The sequence below is a fragment of the Stenella coeruleoalba genome (assembly GCF_951394435.1).
Source record: "Stenella coeruleoalba genome assembly, chromosome: 20".
NCBI classification, from domain to species: Eukaryota; Metazoa; Chordata; class Mammalia; order Artiodactyla; family Delphinidae; genus Stenella; species Stenella coeruleoalba.
The window spans coordinates 27,053,877-27,064,601 of NC_137166.1; positions in this window are offsets into that span (position 1 = coordinate 27,053,877).

The following is a 10,725-nucleotide window of genomic DNA, read 5'->3' on the forward strand; positions in this document are numbered from 1 at the left end:
CTGGCCTAGCACACATTAGGTGTCCGAGCAAAGAACACTATTTTGTGCAAATGAAATGTGACAATGCAGCCCCACAGGGTGCTGGGCGGGTGGGCAAAACTCCCCGCAGAGCGGAGCTTAAAGTGCTAGTTTAATTCTATTCCAAGAGCGGCTTGAGATCCGGTCGGTTTGGATGCTGAAGGCTTGAGGTGGGAGGCCTGTGTCTAAGGTCCACAGAGGCTGCGCATCCAGACCAAGGGAAGTCCGGGAGGGGCAGAGTCCTGAGGTGAAGGCCCCCGCGGGAGGGCAGGAGGGCGGAGACCGTCCCTCTCCGACGCCACCTCCCAGGCCCGGAAATGGGAGCTTTCCTTACCTGAGGGCGGGTTTCCCTAATGTAAGCCCTCAGGTCGCCCGGCAGGCCTCACGTCCTGGAAATCCATAGAGATCTGGCAGAGCTTCAGAAATGGCCTGTTCACCGACCTGCCAGGTGAAGAAAAAGAGCCCTGTTAAAGAGAACAGGCAGTAAAGTGATGAAGATAGATTTTATTAAAAAAAAAAAAAAAAAACGATTGCAATAGAGACTCCGATATAGAACTGGGCCTGATTCAAAATACAACTGGAACAAGTGGGGATTTACTGCCAAGGAGCAAGTGGGGGGCGGGGCGGCATTGGTGGATGGAAAATTACTAAGGGGAGACATCAAGTCTGGGGGGATTCTGGCTGAAGGCAGGTGAGGGTGAACAGATATTCCCTGGGGCATAGTGGGGATGCTGCGTTTGATCAGATATCAAGGGTGGGGCATTCAGCTAAACTGACTTAGCAAGATTCTTGCCAAAACTGGATTCTGGAAGGAAGTACAGAGATGGGTTGTGTTGGGGAGAAGGTTCAAGGGAGACTGACTAAAGTTTGGTTAAGCAAAGGGTCTTTTTCACTTCCCACTTTTATTCACGGGAAGGAGAGGCATTCTTTCCTCTGATCAATATACATCCATTACTCATTTTATTGCTTTTTATTCATTTAGAACCAGCTGAATCATCTGTTGAGACTTGATGGTTGCTAATTGCTGTACTGTAGGATCCACAGACATTTGATGAGAGGAATACCTTGAAGATAAATGGAAAGATGAAGGTTAGAGGCTGAATTGGTCCTTGTGCCCAACTTTGGAGACCTTCAGGGATCTACCAGAAGTCCCAGGACCTGTTGTCCTTCCTCAGTGGGTGGTGTCAGCGCGATGGCGGTGATGCACACATTTCTTCGTTCACAGCTCGAACCTTCCTGGTTATGGCAGAGATGTCAGGTAGATTGCTGAGGACAAAGGCGCAGCAGTTGCTTCCAACCACTGTACACGTGCCCCCTTTTTGGGTCGTATCAAGGGCAATGCAGGTATGGAGAATAGCACACTGGGTTTCTCATTGTTGGTGAGTCACTGATTTCAGGCCAGTGGTGATGTTATCTGGGGACAGAGTGAATTGCTTCAGCAATGAGTAGATGATTCTGTCATTGAGTCAAGCTTCTTTTGTTTTTATTCATCTTTTAAAAAAATTATTTATTTAGTTTTGGCTGCGCACGGGCTTTCTCTAGTTGGGGTGAGTGGGGGCTACTCTTCGTTGTGGTGTGCGGGCTTCTCATTGCGGTGGCTTCTCTTGTTGCAGAGCATGGGCTCTAGGTGTGTGGGCTTCAGTAGTTGTGGCACGTGGGCTTCAGTAGTTGTGGCACATGGGCTTTGGTAGTTGTGGCATGTGGGTTTCAGTAGTTGTGGCTCATGGGCTCTAGAGCACAGGCTCAGTAGTTGTGGCACACAGACTTAGTTGTTCCGCGGCATGTGGGACCTTCCTGGACCAGGGCTTGAACCCGTGTCCCCTGCATCGGCAGGCGGATTCTTAACCACTGCGCCACCAGGGAAGTCCCGAGTCTGACTTCTTGAGCCAGGCTATAGATTCCTGGGAATGGTACCCAAAAGGTGGCAAACTGTTTCCCCCAAAATAGTGAGGTCGTGGATGGAATGTAGGCCCAGTTCCGTAGCTGTTTTTTTCTAAATTGTCTCCCCGGGACCAAGATCATCTACAATGATCCTGGATACCTTTTGTTCCTACAATGAGAGGAGATGAACCTGAGGGAGTGAGTGATTGTTTTAGAGACAGTTTAAGAGAGGAAGGAGGTTGTGGGGAATAGAGTAAGATGAAGGGATTGGTAAGATTGGCAAGGTAGAAAGATCTGGCCCAGTTGGCAAGTAACAGCCAATAAACTTGGGTTCCATGCACAAAATAAGAATCATCTGGAGTTAGCGAGGGGCCATAGAGATAGTTATCTGATGGCTGAGGGTAACCAAAGGGTGCTAAATTTAGGGTGGGGAAAAGATTTGTTTGAAGGTAGTCATGTGGGGTTGGTCTGGGTCCCAGAAATTAGGCTGGGAGGGGCAGTGGGGTCATTGCCACTCATGTGAGGGATATCCAGGGTTCCTATAGTGGCTTGGGGGTTTTATGTTTGATCTAGTGGCAGCTAAGGAAGTATAATGGTGAATGCTCACTCTCAGAAGGGAGCCTGTGGTAAAATGACGATGGCAACAGACTTGACTCTTGTGAGGATAGACTGGAATAGGTTCAGGGGTTTCTTACAGTATAAAATGGTGGAGGGGTGACTTCCCTGGCGGCCCAGGGGTTAAGACTCCGCACTTCCATTACAAGGGACACGGGTTCCATCCCTGATCGGGCGGGGAACTAAGATCCTGCATGCCACACAGAGCAGCTGGAAAAAAAAAAATGGTGGAGGGAAAGAGAGGGAGGGTTTTAGCAAAATAGATATCCTGATTGATCAAGGGATCTGGGAAATGCCAGATCAGATGTGCGCACAGGAAAGGGAGGACAGTACCAATAGTCTGTGGCGTTAATGGAAGTGGCAACTAGTTTAGCCAAGCTTACAGGTTCTGTGGGCAAAATAGTCTTGCTGAGAGAGGGAAAAGCAGGGTGTGGAAGAGGAGCAGGAACTCATAAATTTAGAAATGAAGGTGGAGACTCATCTCAGGTGAGGAAGTCATAGTTAAGGCAGAAGGTTATTGTGGGAAGAGCAGGAGGGTCTCCACGCAAATGCTAAGAGTAAGAAGCAGAGGAGAAAGGGGAGGGACCCAGGTGGGTCTTGTTTTGTGGTCTTGAGTGGAAATTGACTCCCTCCTGACCTCATTTACTGTTCCAAGGTTCTTGGGGCAACTCTCTGCTCTGGCTGTCATCTGCTTATGGAGGCTCTCAACAGAGACCCAGTTTGAAGTCCCACTTGGAATACTTCCACAGTCTGATTTTTTTTTTTTTGCGGTATGCGGGCCTCTCACTGTTGTGGCCTCTCCCGTTGCGGAGCACAGCCTCCGGACGCGCAGGCTCAGCGACCATGGCTCACGGGCCCAGCTGCTCCGCGGCATGTGGGATCTTCCCAGACCGGAGCACGAACCTGCGTCCCCCGCACCGGCAGGCGGACTCTCAACCACTGAGCCACCAGGGAAGCCCTGTATTTCTTTTAAAAAAATTTTTATTTTATTTTATTTTTATTGAAGTTTAGTCGATGTACGGTAATATTATGTAAGTTATGGGTGTATAATATAGTGATTCACAATGTTTAAAGGTTACACTCCATTTATGATTATTATAAAATATTGGCTATATTCCCCACATTGTACAATATATCCTCGTAGCTTATTTTATACCTAATAGTTTATACCTCTTAATCCCCTACCTGTATATTACCTCTCCCCCTCCCCTCTCCCCACTGGTAACCACTAATTTGGATTCTATACTTGTGTGTCAGCTTCTTTTTGTTATATTCACTAGTTTGTTGTATTTTTTAGATTCCACATATGAGCATACAGTATTTGTCTTTCTCTGTCTGATTTATTTCACTTAGCATAATGTCCTCCAAGTCCATCCATGTTGCTGCAAATGAGAAAATTTCATTCTTTCTTATGGCTGAGTAGTATTCCATTATATATATATATATATATCCCACATCTTCTTTATCCATTCATCTGTTGATGGACACTTAGGTTGCTTCCATATCTTGGCTATTGTAAATAGTGCTGCTATGAACACTGGGGTGCACATGTCTTTTCAAATTAGTGTTTTGGTTTTTTTCAGCTATATACCCAGGAGTAGAATTGCTGGGTCATATGATAGTTCTATTTTTAGTTTTTTGAGAAACTTCCATACCATTTTTCACAGTGGCTGCACCAATTTACATTTCCCTCAACAATGTGCAAGCGTTCCCTTTTCTCCACATCCTCTCCAGCATTTTTTATTTGTGTTCTTTTTGATAATGGCCATTCTGACAGGCATAAGGTGATATCTCACTGTGGTTTTGATTTGCATTTCCCTGATGATTAGTGATGTTGAGCATCTTTACATGTGCCTATTGGCCATCTGTATTTCCTCTTTGGAAAAATGTCTATTCAGTTCTACTCATTTTTTTTAACTGGGTTGTTTGGTTTTTTTTGACATTGAGTTGTATGAGTTATTTGTATAAGACTCTTGTGTTTCTTGGGCTTCCCTGGTGGCGCAGTGGTTGAGAGTCCGCCTGCCAATGCAGGGGACACGGGTTCGTGCCCCGGTCTGGGAAGATCCTATATGCCGCGGAGCGGCTGGGCCCATGAGCCATGGTCGCTGAGCCTGCGCGTCCGGAGGCTGTGCTCCGCAACGGGAGAGGCCACAACAGTGAGAGGCCCGCATACCGCAAAAAAAAAAAAAAAAAAGACTCTGTGTTTCTCTAGTTGTGAAACATGAGCCCAAGGTTGAACACCCTGTGATTTGACAGCAGTGTTAGCAACGAGTAAATCAGTATAAGGTCCCTTTTGGGCTCAAGATTGGTTTTCTAATGGTGGCATTTCTAGAATACCAGATGGCCTGCTTGTAAAGCACATGAGGGGTCAGGAAGTTCTAAAGGGAAGGCAATCAAGGGAAGTCTCGACTTGTTGATTATAGGATCGAGTATATTTTGTTAATCCTTGACAGTACCTAAGGATGTTGCATTGAATTAAGTTAGAATCTTCCACTAGACAAGATGAATAAGGCGTCTTGTGGGCCTTCCTGTGATCATTTCTAAAGGGGATAGCGTGCCTGGAGAGAGGGGTGGTGATCTGAGAGTCTTAAGAGCAAGGAGCAGTGCTTGTGGCCATGTCAGTCCAGTCCTTCAGACAGTGGAGCCCGTTTGGTCTTGAGGATGCTGTTTCTATGCTCTTCCTCTGGCACCTGATGGCTGAGGATGGTGAGGATGGTGGAGTCTTTGACTAAATGTGTTGCCTTTTCAATTTCCTGTATAATTTTACCGATGAAAGGTGATCTTCTGTCACTAGAGGTGGCAGAGGGGATGCCCCAAGTGGGGAAGCGTTGTCGCAGGAACACTTTGGCCTCTGATGCTGCTGAGGCATTTGGGCAGGGGAAAGCCTCTAACCGTCTAGAAAACAGGCAGACGACAGTGAGAACACGTTGGTAGCCTTGTGCTTTTGGTAACTGGATAAAATCTGTTTGCTAGTGAAGGAAGATCTGAGGGGGAGGTGCCTCCCTTCCTGCCCCACCTTTACAGGTTTGCCAGGGTCATGTTACTGGCAATCGAGGCAAGTGAACTGCTTGATCCAAATAAAAGCCAAAGGGTCCAAACTACTGTCTGTGTAATGCATCCTGCATCTTGTCCGTTGCATGTGAGTCATGTCATATAAACCACACACAGTGACTCAAGAGAGATACTTAAGAGCTACCAAGCAGCCGTCTGGGTGCTTGCAAAGTCCATCTGAATGGCTTGAACAGCCAGCTTTTCCCCATCCAGTTCTTTCTGAGTCTGAAGCTGTTATTTAGGCCATGTGGACCGCTTTTAAGACTTCCTTAGGAGTCATCCTAAATGAGTGCTCTCCCTCAAGAAAAGGTGAATAATCCCATTGGGGTCTAGGGCCTTGAAGCAGGATGCAGGGGGCATGGTCCCAAGGCTTAGAAACCACTTGGATTTCTTGGGTGGTTGGGGAAGGCGCTGCTAATGTCTCGTATTTATCGGGCCTCATCTGAAAGTTTTTGTGCTGTGTCCTTCAGTTTTAGCTGTCATGATCTGCTGGGACAGTAACAATGCCTCTAGAAGTTCTGCTATTTGGGGCTCATTTTTGACTGGGGTACCAGCTGCTGTCATGAATCCTCTCTGTTTCTATCATGTACCAAAAATCAAGCACTAACCCAAAGGCGTAGCAGCTCTCAGCATAGATGTTCACCTTCGTTCCTTATGCTCTTAGGCAAGCCCAAGTAAGAGCAATTAACTTGGCTACGTGGGCTGATCTGACATGTGGCAAGGCTCGATATTCTAGAGGTTTATATTGATCAGTGATGGCATATGCAGCCTGGAAGGCCCCATCTCCCTTCCGGAGGTAGGAGCTTTCAGCATGAAGAGTGAGGTCAACTTGGGGGAGGGGTTCTTCTGCTAAATCTAGCCTAGGACAGGATAATGATCTAGTGTTAACGACACAGTCATGGGACGTCCCATCAGTGGGTAAAGGAAGCAAGGTAGCAGGGTTAAGGTTTTGACAGTGACGTATTGTGATGTGAGAGGAAAAGAGTAGTAAGATTTCATAAGAGGTAAGTCGAGATGCAGAAAAGTACTGTGTGTTTTCATTAGGTAATAGGGTCTGTGCAGCATGAGGGACATGTATGTTAAGCAGATAACCTAATCCTCAGTCAGAGGTAGCCTGGACAAGTTTGGTGGTTGTAGCCATGGCTCACAGGCAAGGGGGATATGCCTTAGCTGCTGGGTCAAAGGCCAAACTATAATATCCCAGAGGTCTTTGGTGTCCATTATGCTTCTAGGATAACACTGAGGGCATGACCCTCTCATTCGTGCACAAACAAGGAAAAAGACAGGGAGTCGTTGGAAAGTTCAAGGGTGGGAGGTGAAAGCAGAGAGCCCTTAAGGTTCTTGAAAGCATCTTTGGATAGGCGGTCCCGGACTACTGGGTCTGGGGGGTGCCTCCCCAGTCACAGCATAGAGGGGTAAGGCAATCATAGAGAATTAGGTATCCACGGCCTACAATATACCACAAGACCCCAAAACCCTGTCCGTTGCCCTTCTCTTTCAGTGAGAGGAAAATGTTGAATAGCAGAGGCTCAGTCTGTGATCATTTTCCCTGCAGCTGAAATATCATGACCCAGATATCAGACACACAGAGAGCATATCTGAATTTCGTCTCTAGCCACCTCACGGCTCTTTCTTGCGAATGCCTTAAAAAGGTATTCAGCGTCCAAAAGGAGTTGTCCTAACTGCCAGAACATAGAAGGAGGTCATCTGCATACGGGATTAAAGTGGAGTCTCCTGGGAATTTAAGTCCCTCAAACTGGCATTCAGGGTGTGTGAGAAGGAAGTAGGAGCCTTAGTAAATCCCTGGGGCATAACAGTCCAGGTATATTACTGGTTATCCCAGGAGAAGGCAAACAAGTACTGGATTCCTTATAAAGGGGAATCCTAAACAACGCGCAACACAAATTGAGGGCTGGGAAATATGGGTGTTGGGAGGAATAGCAGACAGGATAGGGCCAGGATTGGGCACCAGGGCAAATCTGAGTTTCACGATTTTGATAAATCTCGGATCTGGACTAATGAACATCCTTGCCCATTGGGGGCTTTGATGATCCAAATGGGAGTTGTGCGTGGACTGCAAGTGGGAGCTCGACGTTTCCTGTCTGATTAATCTTGGATTATGGGGCAGAGCCTCTCAACGCCTTCTGGCCTTCAGTGCTATTGGGGAATCCTGTGGAGGGGCATGGAAAGATCGACTTCTATCTTAAGCGGTAGGCTTCCCCCTCCTCTCGAGGTCTGGCCACTCCCAGACCCATGTCTTTTTTTCTTACAATTTCAGCAAGGGTCTTGATCCATAGGAGACCGTGATTTTGGAGCTTGCCATAGATTAAAATTTTCATGTCCTTCTAGCTCTTTTAACTGAAATGCCATAAGCTTGTGTTGTGTATTTTCCAATTTTCTGGAAATAACATCTTCATAATGCTGGGCTAATGTCTGGAGCTCAGACATGTTTGCATTTTGCCAGTTAATATTATTTCTCTGTAACGTGTCATGAAGCTCTGGTCTGAGGCCATGTACAAAGCTTGTGGCCAGAGCAGAGGCTGTTAGGGAGGTCAGGTCCAGCCCCAGATGCTCTTTCCTGTTGTTCCTAATTGATGGTGATGGTCAGCCACAGTTCATCTCTTTGCTGTTTACAATTTTGAATACACAGCCGACCAGTTTTGGTGAGAGGGACCCGAGGGATGGCTCCTGGTAACTTTCCTCTTACTTCCTTCGTTCTCCAATGAGAATCAGAGTCATCTGAGACCCTTGAGGGTCTTCAGGGATGGTGCTCCATTCGGCCTTTCCAAGCCAGAGGGAGGTATCCCCAGGGCCAGCCAATAGGTGGATAAGTTGACATAAATTGGGGAATCTGGAGAGTATGCTCCCAGAACAATCTTCAATTGAAGACTGAATAAATCTTCAAGAACTCTTTCCTTTTTCATTCGGGACTCAGGAAAATTCTTTTCTTTTTAAAATTAACTTATTAATTAATTTGGCTGCATCGGGTCTTAGTTGTGGCACGCAGGATCATTCCTTGAAGTACGCGGGTTCTTCATGGTGGCGCCCGGGCTTCTCTCTAGTTGTGGGCTTCTCTCTACAGGTTCAGTAGTTGCAGTGCGCGGGCTTCAGAACACGTGGGCTCGGTAGTTGCGGCACATGGGCTCTCTAGTTGTGGCACGCGGGCTCTAGAGCACATAGGCTTAGTTGTCCCGTGGCATGTGGGATCTCAGTTCCCCAACCAGGGATCGAACCCACGTCCCCTGCATTGGAAGGTGGATTCTTTTTTTTTTTTTTTTTTTTGTGGTACGTGGGCCTCTCACTGTTGTGGCCTCTCTCGTTGCAGAGCACAGGCTCCGGATGCGCAGGCTCAGCAGCCATGGCTCACGGGCCCAGCCGCTCCGCGGCATGTGGGATCCTCCCAGACCGGGGCACGAACCCGTGTCCCCTGCTTCGGCAGGCAGACTCTCAACCACTGTGCCACCAGGGAAGCCCGTGGAAGGTGGATTCTTAACCCTTGGACCACCAGGGAAGTCCAGGAAATTTCTTGATGATGGCATGTAATTCTGAGAGAGACCAAGGTTTAAATGTTCTCTTTTCTGTTTGCCTCCCTTGAGAATGGGTAACAACCACACCCTGAGCTTCATCTACAAGAGGTGGGGATCTGGAGAACCTTACAGTTTCAGGGAGTTGAGGGGCTGGGGTGCCGCTGGTGAAGGACGTTCTGGGAGAGAGGGACAGATATCATGGAGAGCTGGGAGGGGAACTCCGGGGCACTATGAAGGTGTCTAGGTTTCCTGGGTCAGAAAACATTTTCTTTTTAAATATTTATTTATTTGGTTGCGCTGGGTCTTAGTTGCGGCAGGCGGACTTCTTTAGTTGTGGCTTGCAAGCTCCTTAGTTGTGGCAGGCAGGCGGGCTCCTTAGTTGTGGCATGTAAACTCTTAGTTGCGGCATGCATGTGGGATCTAGTTCCCCTACTAGGGATCGAACCTGGGCCCCCTGCATTGGGAGCGCAGAGTCTTAACCACCACGCCGCCAGGGAAGTCCCAGAAAACATTTTCTGAAGACATTATTTAAGAACTTCAATAGTTTGAATGAGGTTTGAATCATTTAGCTGTTTTCGGCTTCTTCATACCGAGTGAAGAAAGTGGACCACTGTGCATCAGAAATTTTAGTTCCCTTTTGCCCTAGGGCTTCCCCTTGGGTGGACTAATTTGAGCAGATCCCAGGAGCCCCAGAGGGGCTGTGTTAGCTTAAGAGAGTTTGTGGTCAAGTTTTGCCAACAAAAGCAGACAGTACTAGGGCCGTAGAAGCATGTGGCCAGCAGGAGTCTGAGGAGAGTTCCCGGTGATTAAGAAGCCCCCATGTTCTTGACTAATAGTGCCTTTACACGTACGAACAGAAAAACATGGGATTCTAACCCAGCCTGTCCCTTACAGGGACCAGCCTCGTACCAACAGAAAAGCCTAGGACTCTGACCTAGCTTGTTACAGAGAAACCCAGGACTCTAGCCTGGCTTTGGCTTGTCTAGGGCTCTAACCCAGTTTCTAGAGTATACTCTGAGTCCTAAGAATCAAGATCTGTCCTCATTCCGCGTCAATGGACATTTATCCAGAGCACTGGGTTTTGGAGTCGGCCTCACCACTGGATCCCCAAACCAGCAAGCAGACCGGAGACAAAACGTGTAGGTAGGTGTGCCCTGTGAGGCCTGGCTGTCGCATCTGAGGATTCAGTGGTGGTTCTGATCCAGATCTGAATCATGGCACCAAAAACTGTTCAAGAGAACTAGAGCTGGACAGAGGTTAAAGTAGTAAAGAGACATTTTATTCAGAAAGACTATTGCAATAGGGGGAGAGTGATTCAGTTATATATATGTATATCTAACTGAATGTAGCCTCAGTCACCCAGCTTTAAACCACCACCCCCATCTCACCTCTATCTTTTCATCTAGCCCCTAACCTCCCCGCTTTTTTTCCTGGAGTCTTTTGAATTAAAGCCCAGACACCTCATTTCACAGCACAGTTTCATTCTGAGACCCTGCTGTGGTGTGAGAGGTTATACAAACAGCTCTGGATCCGAAGCCAGGCCAGGGGTTCCTGCCCAGCACGAATTTACTTACTGGGCAAACTTGAGCAAGTTATCTCCCTTCTTTGCGTTAGCCTCCTCATCTGTTAAAGG